At 46.7% G+C, this 17,391-nt stretch overlaps 1 long non-coding RNA gene across 1 annotated transcript in view; it reads left to right on the forward strand.

Moving 5' to 3' along the window:
* Positions 1-17,058, forward strand: part of LOC136611213 (uncharacterized) — a 141,741-nt gene extending 124,683 nt beyond the window's left edge. Inside the window, exon 4 of the long non-coding RNA XR_010790235.1 lies at positions 16,355-17,058. This is a non-coding gene — a long non-coding RNA (uncharacterized lncRNA). The remainder of the gene's footprint in view (positions 1-16,354) is intronic.
* The last annotated feature ends 333 nt before the right edge of the window (positions 17,059-17,391 follow it).

A 17,391-nucleotide genomic window follows, 5' to 3' on the forward strand; every position in this document is an offset into this window, starting at 1 on the left:
TTTCAGGGGTGCTATTCTCCACTTATTAAACATTTTAACACTTTCACTGCCTGCAAGGAAGAATGCAGCATGCAGCTGGAGCACCGGGGCGGGATGGGTTAATCATTGGCCCATTGAACAGCTCAGCCGCAGTCTCTTTGAAGTGGAATTTAGTAGTGTAAAGTTCAGGGCTACTGCAGAGATTAAAGATACCAGTGGCAGACATATCTTTGAATTGCAATGCACAAAAGGTGCATAAAATCCAGGAGTCCTGGGAATTGGTCAAAACTGTGAAATTACCTTGATCCAAGGATTCTTACAATATTACAAGCGCTGGAAATCTATCTGGGCCGTGATAAGCTGCTCACAGCTGAAGATTCAGGCTGGAAAGCAAAGTAGCCATTTATTTTTACAAGCATGGCTGAAGTTTTTTTCCTTTTTTGCAATTTTTTTTGTTTTTGACAGAAGTTCTTGTTTTAAAAAGTTTTACAATAATTCTCGTCCGTATCCTTTTCAGCACAGCATGATGATTATGTACTCAGGGGTGGGCAGATAGATACATAGATCTCTATCTAAGGAATGCTGAAGACATTTCTGAGTGGGGTTAGAGTGTCATCTACTAGTCGAGGGAGAATGCTGTCATTACCGTGACTCGGACCGGTATGGGATTGTTTTCCTAGGGGAAAAACTTCAAGACCATGTCAAATTTTTTGGGCAACTTTTTTTTTCCCATACAAGAGAGTCATGATGTTTCTGTAATGCCGCAATTTTGCCATGACCGTTAGGCAATCCTGGTGTATAGCCCTTATAGCGCTTGGCTAAGGAAGAAGCATTGTAATCTAGTATGAGTCGGCTGTCATAGAACTACAATATACGTAAGACTGACATTGGTTGAGACCTAAAACACAATCATTTTCCCAAGAAATAGCTCCACTTTCCTACATGGTCATGTCTAGTATTGCAACTTAGATAATTCAAGAGGGGGGGGGGGGGGGGTAGAGCCAATGGACATAAATGGCACCATTTTCTGGGGGAAAAAAAATCCACTGTCTGACCTCTGAAGACATTATGATTTAAGGCTGTACAGCTCCGATGTTGGAAGACGTCCGTCGGGGTTCTCTTACTGTATATTGCCAGTCTCTCTGCTGTCGGAGCCTATCCAACGTGTCACCTCATGCAGTACTGGCTTTAGCCAGCATATAGCGCCGTTGTATAACGGCAGAAAAAGAGTAAGCCCCCTAGGAAAACCAGGATACAAATTGGATTGGAAAGGGTTAAAAACAACTTAATTAAAGGGACAAGTTCTATGATTTCCTATCAAATTGGAAATAGCTGGTGACACGATATCGACAAAACTAGCAGTGCGCCACAAGAATTGAGCCTGAACCATGTCCTTCCAGTTCCTTAGCAGCATTTCAGCCCTTATTAATTTGAAATATGTCTCATGACTTCTCTTGGCTCTACCAAGCAAAGTGAACACTTCCTGTCCTTAAAGGGGTTGTCGGTTTACAAATTGATGTATTAAAATGAGTTCCAAATGAGTTAAAACAAACAGTACTTACCTGCGCTCAACCCTGGTGATCCAGCGCTGCAGCCCCACCGATTCTCCTGCTCACTGAGGAGGAGTCTCAATGGATCTCTGGTCATGCAAGCATGTAATTGGCACTCCATTCCAAGGTTCATCCCACAAAATGCCCACCTATGAGGTTCTCAAGAAATGCATTGTACAAACGTATTTAATTTAAAAAAAAACTACAATTTTTTCAACTATTTATTCCGTTCATTTAGAAACTCAATTCCTAAATTTAAAGTAAAAGGTTAAAGGGGTTGTCCCGCGCCGAAACGGGTTTTTTTTTTTTAAACCCCCCCCCCGTTCGGCGCGAGACAACCCCGATGCAGGGGTTAAAAAAACAACCCGCACAGCGCTTACCTGAATCCCGGCGGTCCGGCGTCTTCATACTTACCTGCTGAAGATGGCCGCCGGGATCCTCTGTCTCCGTGGACCGCAGGGCTTCTGTGCGGTCCATTGCCAATTCCAGCCTCCTGATTGGCTGGAATCGGCACGTGACGGGGCGGAGCTACACGGAGCCGGCATTCTACACGAGCGGCCCCATAGAAGACTGCAGAAGACCCGGACTGCGCAAGCGCGGCTAATTTGGCCATCGGAGGGCGAAAATTAGTCGGCTCCATGGGAACGAGGACGCCAGCAACGGAGCAGGTAAGTATAAAACTTTTTATAACTTCTGTATGGCTCATAATTAATGCACAATGTACATTACAAAGTGCATTAATATGGCCATACAGAAGTGTATAACCCCACTTGCTGCCGCGGGACAACCCCTTTAAAGATTGAACAGTTACTGTATAATGGAATCCAGAAGCATTATCCATATTCCTGTGAAAGTTTCAAATTGAAAGTCATTAAATATTTGATGACCTTTGACTTCAAGCACTTTTAACCGCTTTATTGATGCCATAAATCACTTTATATGTTTCTTTTTATGTTATTAGTTGCTATATATTCACATATCTACAAGGAAATGATTAAATTACAATATTGTGCTTCTGAAATCCCATTTTTTTTTTGTGATATGCCGTTTTATGAGGTCCATATAAATAACCATAATTGTGATACCATGATACGACAAGAAAAGATGACCGGTGGTAATAGGTGTAAAGCGACTGATTCTGACTAGAGATGAGCGAGCCTACTCGGCCACGCCCCTTTTTCGCCCAAGCACCGCGATTTTCGAGTACTTCCGTACTCGGGCGAAAAGATTCGGGGGGCGCCGTGGGTGAGTGGGGGGCTGCAGCGGGGAGTGGGGGGGAGAGGGAGAGAGAGAGGGCTCCCCCCTGTTCCCCGCTGCTAGCCCCCGCGCCGCCACGCCGCCCCCCGGCGCCCCCCGAATCTTCTCACTCGAGTACTGAAGTACTCGAAAATCGCCGTGCTCGATCGAGTAATTACTCGAAACGAGTAGGTTCGCTCATCTATAATTCTGACCAATGTAAATTGTTGTTATTGCCTCTTTAATACGCAATTGATAGAGAAAATCTAATCCTAATCAGATCACAAGGAAAGTCAAATAAATATGGCCATATATACTCTCTGCTTAAAAAAAAAATCCAGCACCTAGAAGGAGTTTGCTGCAAAACCCGGCATGCAGTTCCATCTCGGGCAGATATGTAAATGATCAGAGTTGTGATGTGATTAGATGAACAGTCTTGCCGTCTGAGGCCCTAGAAGTGGTTACACCCCTATAATAGGCTCTCGGAGGCTCCTTGTGTGTAGTGGCCTCTTTTTCGGCTTTTGTAGAGCTGGTTGACCACTAGACAATTCTACAATGCAATCAAAGTGATTTCACATTATTGGAAGGTGAGAAGCTGGATGATCGTATCAATGAATTCCCCACCAACTGGGCCATTCTGACCAGACTGTTAAGAGGTGTTGGCACCAGTGGATGCGTGAGAGCACACACACAAGGCGATTGGGCTCAGGACATCCTCAACAGACAACCAGTAGAGAGGATTGTCTAACCGTCTGACAAGCACAAGCAGCTCCAACTGTTTAGGTATCCACCAGCCAGGGAAAGGTGACACTATCGTTACAGGCCCCTATGTCTGTCGGAACCATTTTCAGGCTCTTGGCTGAAGGACATTTAGTCTCATGGCACCCATTAAGTATACTGCCTTTGACACCCATCCACTGTCGTGTCTGTTTGCAGTGGTGTCGTGAATGACGAAACCAGACTTCTATGGAGAAGACTCAGGTTGTCTTCAGTGATGAATCCAGCATTAGTTTGGACATGGAGGATGGCCGTGTTTGTGTATAGAGACCTAGGAGTGAGCGCCTCAATCCTGCCTTGGCTGTGGAGCGGCACACTGCCCCCACTTTTGGTGTTATTGTCTGGGGGCATCGCAGACGACAGTCGTTCACCCCTAGTAGTGGTATGAGGGACAATGACTGGTCAGCGATATGTTCAGGACATCCTGCAGCCACATGTGTTGCCTTTCATGGCGGCTTCCAAGAGGCATTTTCCAACAGGGTAATACTTGGTTGCACATAGCAAGGATATCACAGCAATGTTTTCACAACATACGTCAGTGGCCTCCTGGTCGCCAGCTTTATCGCCATTAGAACATGTATGGGATCATCTGGGACCAACGTCGACAGCCAGCGAGTTTGCATGTTCTAGTGGCTCAGTTACAGCAAATTTGGACCAATATACCACAGGATACCATATGGAACCTGTATGCTTTCATGCTCGCCCATATAGCATCTTGTATCCAAGCTAGAGGCGACCCAACAGGGTACTAGAGCATTGATGCCCACCTGTATCATATCTTGTATCCAAGCTAGAGGTGGTACAACAGGGTACTAGAGCATCCATGCCTGCCCGTATCACATTTTGTATCCAAGCTAGAGGCAGTACAACCGATTACTAGAATTTCTATGCCCACCTGTATCACATCTTGTATCCAAGCTAGAGGCGGTACAACAGGGTACTAGAGCCTCCATGCCCCCGTATCACATCTTAGATCCAAGCTAGAGGCGGTACAACAGGGTACTAGAGCCTCCATGCCCCCGTATCACATCTTAGATCCAAGCTAGAGGCGGTACAACGGGGTACTAGAGCCTCCATGCCTACCCGTATCACATCTTGTATCCAAGCTGGAGGTAGTACAACAGGGTACTAGAGTCTCTATGCCCACCCGTATCACATCTTATATTCAAGCTAGAGACGGTACAGCAGGGTACTAAAGCTTCCATGCCCATCCGTGTCACATTTTGTATACAAGCTAGAGGCTGTACAACAGGTTACTAGAGCCTCCATGCCCACCTGTATCACATCTTGCATCCCAGCTAGAGGTGGTACAACAAGGTACTGGAGCCTCCATGCCTACCTGTATCACATCTTGTATCCAAGCTAGAGGCGGTACAACAAGGTACTGGAGCCTCCATACCCATCTGTATCACATCTTGTATCCAAGCTAGAGGCGGTACAACAGGGTACTAGAGCCTCCCTACAAGGGATCAGTTCTCCACCATAAATTCTCCTTCTGCTCTGATACTGTAATCCCTTACTTATATCAATGTTACAATCACACTGACAAAGTTACATTCAATTCAGACAACTTCTTCTAGGTGCTTGATATTATTTGACAATGAGTGTACTAGTAGTAGTTGTAGTGGGGTCTGACACCATTACGCCTTCTTCCAGAAACAAGAATCAGCATTTAGGAGGAAGACTGTTTTGTACAGTCTCCACCTTATTTATGACCCCCTTTTGCATAATAGAATGGACTACTGTAGGGCTGCCTGCACAGAACCGGGTTTGAATTGCGAAATCCACGATAGTCTCCCATGCAGACAATCTACCCTAACTGCTGGTTAGTATATGAGTCTTTAGTGGGAAACCCCTTCTTTTAAAGGGGTTGTCCCAATTCTAGCTATTGAAGACCTATTCTCAGGATAGGTCATCAATAATAAATTGACAGGGGTCTGCTGCCTGGTACCCCTGGCAATCACCTATTCCCCCAGGCCGGTGTCTTTGCGTACAGAGCTGTATTGCTGTCAGTGGGCCTGGGTAGTATTGCAGGGAGAATCATATTCACTTCAGTAGAAGTAAGGACGAAGTGTTTACGGTAAGCAAGAATTCCCTAATTATACTTTGAAAAATAGGTTTTATAAACCAGCCACCAGCTTACAATTAATGAATAATAAAAAGTTATATAATAATATTCTTCGTTTTAGTTCAGTTTTCAAGATCTCTTTTTGCTGTCAGTGAGTGGAAACATTCTTGTTCGAATTCAAGCACTGGAAACCTGGAGAGACCTTTGTCTTGCTTACACAGCCGCTGATGCAATGAATCCATGGCCATCCCCTGGTGGCGAAGCACAGTGTCAGCACAAATCTCTCCAGGCTGACATTATTCGCCTGCACTGATACATTGCAACCAATTGCTGATTTGTGAGTCGTTTCAGCTTTTCTGCTTCCGTATGCAGGCAGCAAATGTTGCCATTCACTGACAGCAACTAGTCACATTGGAGCCGTGCAGAATGGAACACTGAAAGCCCTTTCACATTAGACGATGCCCGCTCTAGCGATTAGCACTCCTACACTTTCACACAAGAGCGATGATTGCTCAGCAAATGGAGGTAGAGCAGGCCAGAGATCTCTTCCATCCTGCTTCCATTCACGGTGAACAGGCAGTCATTAATTTATAGGAACATCTGCCTGTTTGCAAAGACCAATGGTCGTTTCATTCTTATGCCGAATGAATTATTGATCCTCGTTCAGTCGCTGGCAGCGTTCACGCTGAACGATTATCATTCAGATTTGGACGATCCAGCGATACTCTCAACAATAATTGTTGAGGGCGCTGGGGGAAGTTTATTCGAGATTTTACAGTTGTAATTTTTTGTCATAATTGTTAACCCTTTCCAATCCAATTTGTATCCTGGTTTTCCTAGGGGGCTTACTCTTTTTCTACCATTATACAACGGCGCTATATGCTGGCTAAAGCCAGTACTGCATGTGGTGACACGTTGGATAGGCTCCGACAACAGAGAGGCTGGCAATATACAGTAAGAGAACCCCGACGGACATCTTCCAGCATCGTAGCTGTACAGCCTTAAATCATAATGTCTTTAGATGTCAGACAGTGGATTGGAGAGGGTTAAAAATGTGTGACTTTTTGGCCTTCTTGCCCCCTGCATACCACTTTTGGGGAAAAAAGGCAGAAGGCCTCCCACAGGCTGTCAGATTTACTATAATTTAGACCAGAAATTGGTGTAAATTATATTGGAACTCATACACCTCTTAATACGTTTCTTGAATATCACTTCAGGGGGCTCCGTACTTAGACCGATATCTAAAACGCAGATTTAAGTAAATTTTGCTCAAAGACTATTAGAAAGTTGAAGACCTTTTCTATGTGCATTGATTACGCTTTTAGACTTACAGTAGATGCATCCCGTAAAGTATCTGTAACCAACTTTTGGAGTTTGATTTTTATAGGTTGCTTTTGCAAGCATGGCCAGCTCTTTGAAGAATGTGCTTCCTCAATAAAACATTTGATGAAGCCGAATAACAAGGGGCAGAAGTGAAAGCTGTTAAGGTTTACACAGGGTAGGCGTAGTCCTTATGTAACTTATGTGAATGGGAGTAGAATCGCCTCATGACCAAGATGTTATAAACTGGAGTCTGGTTACGATACAATCTGTACATTTATGGGCCTTTTATTGTATTTTTTTATACTATGGTGGAATTAAAGTGGGATTCTCATCACAACTAGTATTCATGGTAGCTCCAATAGGGAGTTGGAGCATGGACTGACTATCCCTTTCCTGACATCTGGAATTGGGCAAAACTCTAAATTCATGTTTCTCACCTCTGCTGCACCACAATTATTACCGAATATAGTGAAGATAAGGGAAGAAGGCCCATAGGGCTGTTTAGTGATAACCTCATTTAGGGCACACCTCAGAAATCCCCTAAGAGATGCCTGTACATTTTAGAAAGATATATGACAGTTAGAGATGAGCGAGCACACTCGGATAAGGCAGTTACTCGAGTAAGCATCGCTCTTCTCGAGTAACTGCATTCTCGCCCGAGCAGGCTCGGGGGGGGGGGGGGATGGGGTGGGGGCGGCGGGGGGTTTGAGTGAGAGAGATTTCTCTCTCCCCCCCCCCCCCGCTACCACCCACTGCCCCCCCGAGCCTGCTCGGACGAGAATGCAGTTACTCGAGAACAGCGATGCTGGCTCGAGTGACTGCCTTATCCGTGCGTGCTCGCTCATCTCTAATGACAGTACATTTAAATGATTATATATTTGCAAAATAATTTTCTTTTTTTCTTTAAAGAACTCACACCGCAATGTAAGAAAACATAAATGCAAATTTTTAAAAAATCATAAAACAATTGCTTAATATATACTCACACTTGTACTTTACAGCACAATAAAGTAGTGCTAAAATTAACAGTTAACAAATAAGTAACCCCCTCGCCCCCCCGGCTCATTATGCGTTCCAACGCTGGCTCTTCCCCCTACCATTACGTCACATGCTGTCATAGCAGATCCCGCCCACAACATGGCGCTACCCACGGATGTACTGAGTTTTTCATTTTCAGTTTCATTATAAATGTGAGTATGTTGTGTATATGTTTTATATGTCTTTTATGCATTATTTGGCTTGAGAAAGGTGTTACTGAGACACCGGAACGCGTTGCCTGTTACGTTTTCCACAATCGGTGGATTATGAAATAAACCTTGGACTTTACCCAGTACACCGGTGTGTACCTTCGTCAGTGATTGGAGTCAACACTTCAAGGAGGGGGCTTCTGTATTATACACACCCCCCTCCTTCCCAGTAAGTGTCTTTCTTATACTACCACTCGCCTTTATGCTTATCGCTAAGTATAAAGTGTATCCATACATATAATACAAGTACCACGTAGCGCGGAGACAATTTTTTCTAACATAATTGTGTTATATATAACATTAACAGTGAATTTGTAAAAAAAAGAAGTGAAAACACATTCCTGCAATGTAAAAAAATTGGAGAGTATCCTGAGAATGCTGGAAAGTGGATCCTGGGCTAAAGTGGTAATCTCGAAAGGGGTCAGAGGAGAAGGTCAAGAATCATTCTGACAAGCAAGTGCTGCACAGTCAGTAATAGAGATGAGCGACCACCAAAATGCTCGGGTGCTCGTTACTCGAGACGAAATTTTTGCGATGCTCGAGGGTTCGTTTTGAGTAACGAACCCCATTGAAGTCAATGGGCGACTCGAGCATTTTTGTATATCGCCAATGCTCGCTAAGGTTTTCATTTGTGAAAATCGGGGCAATTCAAGAAAGTGATGGGAACAACACAGCAACGGATAGGGCAGGTGAGGGGCTACATGTTGGGCTGCATCTCAAGTTCCCAGGTCCCACTATTAAGCCACAATAGCGGCAAGAGTGGGCCCCCCCCTTCCCAACAATTTTTACTTCTGAAAAACCCTCATTAGCAATGCATACCTTAGCTAAGCACCACACTACCTCCAACAAAGCACAATCACTGCCTGCATGACACTCCGCTGCCACTTCTCCTGGCTTACATGCTGCCCAACCCCCCCCCCCCCCCCCGCACGACACAGTGTCCACAGCGCACACCAAAGTGTCCCTGCGCAGCCTTCAGCTGCCCTCATGCAACACCACCCTCATGTCTATTTATAAGCGCGTCTGCCATGAGGAGGAACCGCAGGCACACACTGCAGAGGGTTGGCACGGCCAGGCAGCGACCCTCTTTAAAAGGGGTGGGGCGATACCCATAATGCTGTACAGAAGCAATGAGAAATCCAATCCTGTGCCACCTCAATCAGGAGCTGCACACGTGGGCATAGCAATGGGGAACCCATGTGCCAAACACTATTCATTCTGTCAAGGTGTCTGCATGCCCCAGTCAGACCGGGGTTTTTTATAAATAGTCACAGGCAGGTACAACTCCGCAATGGGAATTCCGTGTGCACCCACAGCATGGGTGGCTCCCTGGAACCCACCGGCTGTACATAAATAAATCCCATTGCATTGCCCATCACAGCTGAGGTAACGTCAGGTTTAATGCAGGTGGGCTTCGGCCCACACTGCATGCCCCAGTCAGACTGGGGTTCTTTAGAAGTGGACACATGCATTTACAACTCCGTGTGGACCGACAGCATGGGTGGGTCCCAGGAAGCCACCGGCGGTACATAAATATATCCCATTGCAGTGCCCAGCACAGCTGAGGTAACGTCAGGTTTAATGCAGGTGGTCTTCGGCCCACAGTGCATGCCCCAGTCTGACCGGGGTTTTTAATACATAGACACTGGCAGGTACAAATCCCTAATGTGAAGTCCCTGTGGACCCACAGCATGAGTGGCTCCCTGGAACCCACCGGCGGTACATAAATAAATCCCATTGCAGTGCCCATCACAGCTGAGGTAACGTCAGCTTTAATGCAGGTGGTCTTCCGCCCACACTGCATGCCTCAGTCAGACTGGGGTTCTTTAGAAGTGGACACATGCAGTTACAACTCCGTGTGGACCGACAGCATGGGTGGCTCCCTGGAACCCACCGGCAGTACATAAATAAATCCCATTGCAGTGCCCATCACAGCTGAGGTAACGTCAGGTTTAATGCAGGTGGTCTTCGGCCCACACTGCATGCCCCAGTCAGACTGGGGTTCTTTAGAAGTGGACACATGCAGTTACAACTCCGTGTGGACCGACAGCATGGGTGGGTCCCAGGAAGCCACCGGCGGTACATAAATATATCCCATTGCATTGCCCATCACAGCTGAGGTAACGTCAGGTTTAATGCAGGTGGTCTTCGGCCCACACTGCATGCCCCAGTCAGACTGGGGTTCTTTATAAGTGGACACATGCAGTTACAACTCTGTATGGACCGACAGCATGGGTGGCTCCCTGGAACCCACCGGCGGTACATAAATATATCCCATTGCAGTGCCCAGCACAGCTGAGGTAACGTCAGCTTTAATGCAGGTGGGCTAAAAATTACTAGGATTACAATGTAGGCGAGGGCCCAAAAAAATTGGTGTACCAACAGTACAAATGTACTTCAGAAAAATTGCCCATGCCCAACCAAGAGGGCAGGTGAAACCCATTAATCGCTTTGGTTAATGTGGCTTAATTTGTAACTAGGTCTGTAGGCGGCCCAGATAAAATAAAAATTGGTTCAGGTGCAAGTTTCAATGCTTTATTGAATTGAGAATTGAAACGTATAAACATTGTTTACAAAAGTTATATGACTGAGCCTTGTGGGCCTCAGAAAAATTGCCCGTTCGACGTGATTACGTGAGGTTTCAGGAGGAGGAGCAGGAGGAGGAGGAGGAATATTATACACAGATTGATGAAGCTAAAAGGTCCCCGTTTTTGATGGTGATAGAGAACGATGCTTCCATCCGCGGGTGCAGCCTACGTATTGTTTAGGTACCGCTGCTGTCCGCTGGTGGAGAAGAGAAGTCTGGGGAAATCCAGGCTTTGTTCATCTTGATGAGTGTAAGCCTGTCGGCACTGTCGGTTGACAGGCGGGTACGCTTATCCGTGATGATTCCCCCAGCCGCACTAAACACCCTCTCTGACAAGACGCTAGCCGCAGGACAAGCAAGCACCTCCAGGGCATACAGCGCAAGTTCAGGCCACGTGTCCAGCTTCGACACCCAGTAGTTGTAGGGGGCAGAGGCGTCACGGAGGACGGTCGTGCGATCGGCTACGTACTCCCTCACCATCCTTTTACAGTGCTCCCGCCGACTCAGCCTTGACTGGGGAGCGATGACACAGTCTTGCTGGGGAGCCATAAAGCTGTCAAAGGCCTTGGACAGTGTTCCCCTGCCTGTGCTGTACATGCTGCCTGATCTCCGCGCCTCCCCTGCTACCTGGCCCTCGGAACTGCGTCTTCTGCCACTAGCGCTGTCGGATGGGAATTTTACCATCAGTTTGTCCGCCAGGGTCCTGAGGTATAGCATCACTCTCGAACCCCTTTCCTCTTTGGGTATGAGAGTGGAAAGGTTCTCCTTATACCGTGGGTCGAGCAGTGTGTACACCCAGTAATCCGTAGTGGCCAGAATGCGTGTAACGCGAGGGTCACGAGAAAGGCATCCTAACATGAAGTCAGCTATGTGTGCCAGGGTACCTGTACGCAACACATGGCTGTCCTCACTAGGAAGATCACTTTCAGGATCCTCCTCCTCCTCCTCAGGCCATACACGCTGAAAGGATGACAGGCAAGCAGCATGGGTACCCTCAGCAGTGGGCCAAGCTGTCTCTTCCCCCTCCTCCTCATGCTCCTCCACCTCCTCCTCCTCAGCGCACTGAGATATAGACAGGAGGGTGCTCTGACTATCCAGCGACATACTGTCTTCCCCTGCCTCCATTTCCGAGCGCAAAGTGTCTGCCTTTATGCTTTGCAGGGAACTTCTCAAGAGGCATAGCAGAGGAATGGTGACGCTAATGATTGCAGCATCGCTGCTCACCATCTGGGTAGACTCCTCAAAGTTTCCAAGGACCTGGCAGATGTCTGCCAACCAGGCCCACTCTTCTGTAAAGAATTGAGGAGGCTGACTCCCACTGCGCCGGCCATGTTGGAGTTGGTATTCCACTATAGCTCTACGCTGCTCATAGAGCCTGGCCAACATGTGGAGCGTAGAGTTCCACCATGTGGGCACGTTGCACAGCAGTCAGTGCACTGGTAGATTAAACCGATGTTGCAGGGTGCGCAGGGTGGCAGCGTCCGTGTTAGACTTGCGGAAACGTGCGCTGAGCCGGCGCACCTTTCCGAGCAGGTCTGACAAGTGTGGGTAGCTTTTCAGAAAGCGCTGAACCACCAAATTAAAGACATGGGCCAGGCATGGCACGTGCGTGAGGCTGCCGAGCTGCAGATTCGCCACCAGGTTACGGCCGTTGTCACACACGACCATGCCCGGTTGGAGGCTCAGCGGCGAAAGCCAGCGGTCGGTCTGCTCTGTCAGACCCTGCAGCAGTTCGTGGGCCGTGTGCCTCTTCTCTCCTAAGCTGAGTAGTTTCAGCACGGCCTGCTGACGCTTGGCCACCGCTGTGCTGTCCCGCCACGCGACACCGACTGCTGGCGACGTGCTGCTGCTGACACATCTTGATTGCGAGACAGAGGTTGCGTAGGAGGAGGAGGAGGGTGGTTTAGTGGAGGAAGCATACACCGCTGCAGATACCAGCACCGAGCTGGGGCACGCAATTCTGGGGGTGGGTAGGACGTGAGCGGTCCCAGGCTCTGACTCGGTCCCAGCCTCCACTAAATTCACCAAATGTGCCGTCAGGGAGATATAGTGGCCCTGCCCGCCTGTGCTTGTCCACGTGTCCGTTGTTAAGTGGACCTTGCCAGTAACCGCGTTGGTGAGGGCACGTACAATGTTGCGGGAGACGTGGTCGTGCAGGGCTGGGACGGCACATCGGGAAAAGTAGTGTCGACTGGGAACCGAATAGCGCGGGGCCGCCGCCGCCATCATGTTTTTGAAAGCCTCCGTTTCCACAAGCCTATTCGGCAGCATCTCCAGGCTGATCAATTTGGCTATGTGCACGTTTAACGCTTGAGCGTGCGGGTGCGTGGCAGCGTACTTGCGCTTGCGCTCAAACACTTGCGCTAGCGATGGCTGGACGGTGCGCTGAGAGACATTGGTGGATGTGGCCGAGGACAGCGGAGGTGAGGGTGTGGGTGCAGGCCGGGAGACGGTCGTGTCTGTGTCCTGAGAGGGGGATTGGATCTCAGTAGCAGGTTGGGGCACAGGGGGAGAGGCAGTGGTGCAAACCGGAGGCGGTGAACGGCCTTCGTCCCACCTTGTGGGGTGCTTGGCCATCATATGTCTGCGCATGCTGGTGGTGCTGAGGCTGGTGGTGGTGGCTCCCCGGCTGATCTTGGCGCGACAAAGGTTGCACACCACTGTTTGTTGGTCGTCTGCACTCTCAGTGAAAAACTGCCAGACCTTTGAGCACCTCGGCCTCTGCAGGGTGGCATGGCGCGAGGGGGCGCTTTGGGAAACAGTTGGTGGATTATTCGGTCTGCCCCTGTCTCTACCGCTGGCCACTGCACTGCCTCTTCCAACCTGCCCTGCTGCTGCACTTGCCTCCCCCTCTGAAGACCTATCCTCAGTAGGCTTAGCAAACCAGGTGGGGTCAGTCACTTCATCGTCCTGCTGCTCTTCCTCCGAATCCTCTGTGCGCTCCTCCCTCGGACTTACTGCAATTACTACTACCTGAGTGATAGACAACTGTGTCTCATCGTCGTCGTCGTCCTCACCCACTGAAAGCTCTTGAGACAGTTGGCGGAAGTCCCCAGCCTCATCCCCCGGACCCTGGGAACTTTCCAAAGGTTGGGCATCGGTCACGACAAACTCCTCCGGTGGGATAGGAACCATTGCTGCCCATTCTGGGCAGGGGCCCGAGAACAGTTCCTGGGAGTCTGCCTGCTCCTCAGAATGTGTCATTGTAATGGAGTGAGGAGGCTGGGAGGAAGGAGGAGCAGCAGCCAGAGGATTCAGAGTTGCAGCAGTGGACGGCGCAGAACTCTGGGTGGTCGATAGATTGCTGGATGCACTTTCTGCCATCCACGACAGGACCTGCTCACACTGCTCATTTTCTAATAAGGTCTACCGCGTGGACACATTAATTGTGAGATTAATCTTGGGACGCCAGAAACGTGCCTCTCTTCTAATCCCGCAGCAGCATTTCTGTTGCATGGGCCGATATTACTGCAGAATGATCTTGTGAAATCTATGTCACCACAAATTGCTGTGGTTCTGAAGGCCAAAGCAGGTCCAATGGGCTACTGAATGGGTATGTCTAATAGAGTGGTCATTCAGTGTATATTTAAGGTATGGATGCAAATAAGAGAGATGGAATAATAAGACTTTTTATACAAGCCTTGTAACAATGACTGGAAATTAAAAGCAAAGCCAGGCTCCATGTACAGACAGCTGTTTCAGGGTATTTGCCCTTCATCCGTGTACAGTAGGAGTCTAGCTTTGCTAGTGAGAGGCCTGGGACGGGGGTCAGAAACACTATCTTTTTTCCTTAGGGAGAGCACCTAGACAGTGAGTGAGGAGACTTATAAGGCCATTCATGCTCCTCTGGGTAATATGCAAATAAGGGAGATGGAATATTATCTCCCTAGTGCCACCTATTGGAAGGCAGCAGTCCTTCAAGCCAAAGTGAGTCTGGCTTTGCTTTTTAATTCCCAGTCATTATTACAAGGCTTGTATAAAGAGTCTAACTTTGGCTTGAAGGAATGCTGCCTTCCAGTAGATGGCACTGTGGAGGTATTATTCCATCTCCCTTATTTGCATATTAACCAGAGGAACGTGCATGGCCATTTGAGTCTCCTCATTCACCATCTAAGTGCTCTCCCTAAGGAGAAAAGATAGCGTTTCTGACCCCCATTAAGGTATAGATATATATTAGTGGATTTTGATTGGATTGACCACGTATCTAATGAGTATGAGGGTGTCCTGATTCTTTGCAGACAACAGGAAAGTAGGATCGGCTCATTCCTCTCTCTCCATTGAAAAGACACACACCCTAGAGAGAGCCAAGCAGTGCAAAGGGATAGACTATTTCCACACATGAATGCTGCAGTCTCTTCCTCACTTGAAAAGACTACAAAGGAACTGCACAGCACATGTGGATAAGATAAGATTAGATAAGTTTACTATCTCTATAGACAGACAGTGAGATTGATCAAAATTGACAATCAATTTGATTATTGTGTAACAATTAAAATAGTTAATAAAAATAGGTCAGCAGGACTCATCTCTTCTGCTGGTGTCTTCAATGGTGGGACATCAAGAATATCAGATGCTACATTTGGTTTATTTAAATGCCCCGGAGAACACAGCTGAATAGGGCAAAGTCTTGGATTCCAGAGATAGCTCTTCAGTAATTTCATTAGATTCCCTTTGATCCTTCCTTGTAAAGTTCTGGTAAATACCAGGATATTGATAAACGTTTAGTCAAAAAGCAGTGGGGTCACATCCACTGTCCTCTCTACAATCAATGACAGATATAGGAGGAATTTCTCTAGTGTGACCAATCAATAGCTAGACATCCATTTAAACTACTTTTTTTTTAATTCTGTCGATTAACAGAAACAGAAGAAAATCTAAAAACAGAAGTAATTTATTTTTGCACATTTTTCCTCTTTGCCAGAGATTAATATAAGATTTGTACTAAATATACTAATTATTATCCTGGGATAATTGCAATACCTATAAACAATACACATTAAAAAGCAATATTAACATTTTGGAAATTTTATGAAATAAAGATTATGAATAATATTTAGATGAACATAAACTCACTGCATACAGTAATTATTGCTGTTATTGTTTAAAATAATTTTTTATACAAAAAAATTACATTTTTTTGCTTTTACAACTAGAAGAGTTTTTAATCAAGAAAAATACAGACCTAAGGCTGTGTTCACATCTCAACAGAGCCTCCATCACAGACTTGTGCATCTTAGATGAAAACCATAGTGTTATATGGAGGATTGTTTTTCACAGACATCTTGGCAGAACCCAATTAACTCTTTTATAAGACAATGGGGTCCGTTAGGTGCGAATTGTATCAATGCTAAGAAGGATCTATCACAGCATTGTGGCTTTAATTATTAATGGAGCCTAACAGTGTATGGCCATGTGAATAAGCCCAACAGCCCTATAGTTTACAGGAGCAATAGTAATTTCTAGAAAGGGTACTGGCAAGCCAATGAAGGAAGCACCCATTTATATTTTTTGCTTCACTCTGCCCCCTTCAAAGAGGACCTGTTATGGGATATAATCTATCTCTGTTTTTCTTTTTCCTTTCTCATAGTCACCTTCCTTCACCTGGATGGGCTCTTCTTAGGTCCGGCTCCTGGCCCTTTCAAAATATCAAGGCGGAAGTTCCCACCACTCACTATTAATGGCTGACAGTGGACTATCAATACCATGACAAAGCTATGTAAATGGCGGAAAGTGATGTGTATAATAAAATCTTTTTACAGACGCTTGTACTTGGGTATCGATGTAGAAGTAAAGATGTCCATAAAACTAAAAGAAGCTATAGACAATAGTGGGTGTTATATGTAACTCCATAATTTGTTTTCAAAACTAATTAGAAAGATCTCTCAACAACCAACTACAATTGGTGGGTGAAGCTCAATAACCAACTGGGAACCTCAACAACCAACTACAATTGGTGGGTGAACCTCAATAACCAACTGGGAACCTCAACAACCAACTACAATTGGTGGATGAACTTCACAGCAAATGTTTATCATCGTTGTAGTGCTATCAGAGGGGAACCAAAGCATTACACTATGACCACTGTCAAATCTGTTCTCCGTTGGTGCTACAAAATACCAATGGGCCATCTGTGTAATGCAGAGATCTGCCAAGTCCTCCTTACGATTTAAAGCCACTCTTGCTAATAAAACAGGATCCTAAATATGGGACCCCTTTTCTGTTAACTCAAAGTGTCTTGAATGGGCATTTGAACACTGGTAATCCACACCATATAATCCCTTTAAGACTACTTTACCACAACCTCAATGCTTCCCATTTGTTAACAAGTCGGACCCTCTGCAGTGGCTGTAAGGTCGTCTATAACCTTGTTTCCAATAGGAAGACATTGGGTCTCATTCATGTGTCTTTGTTGCCCATAGCAACCAATCACAGCACAGCTTTCTTTTATACCAGAATAGTTTCAGAATGGGCAACAAAGGCAGTTTTTTAAGATAGTTTTGCTAAATAAGACCCAATTCTGTGTTAAGGTAGGGTGGCCATACACAATAGAAGAATGTTAGGTGACCCCAGCAATTTTGTCTGAACGTCTATTGCGTATGGTGATGTGGCGACTCGCCACTGATG

Source organism: Eleutherodactylus coqui, chromosome 2 (genome assembly GCF_035609145.1).
Source record: "Eleutherodactylus coqui strain aEleCoq1 chromosome 2, aEleCoq1.hap1, whole genome shotgun sequence".
Lineage (NCBI taxonomy): Eukaryota > Metazoa > Chordata > Amphibia > Anura > Eleutherodactylidae > Eleutherodactylus > Eleutherodactylus coqui.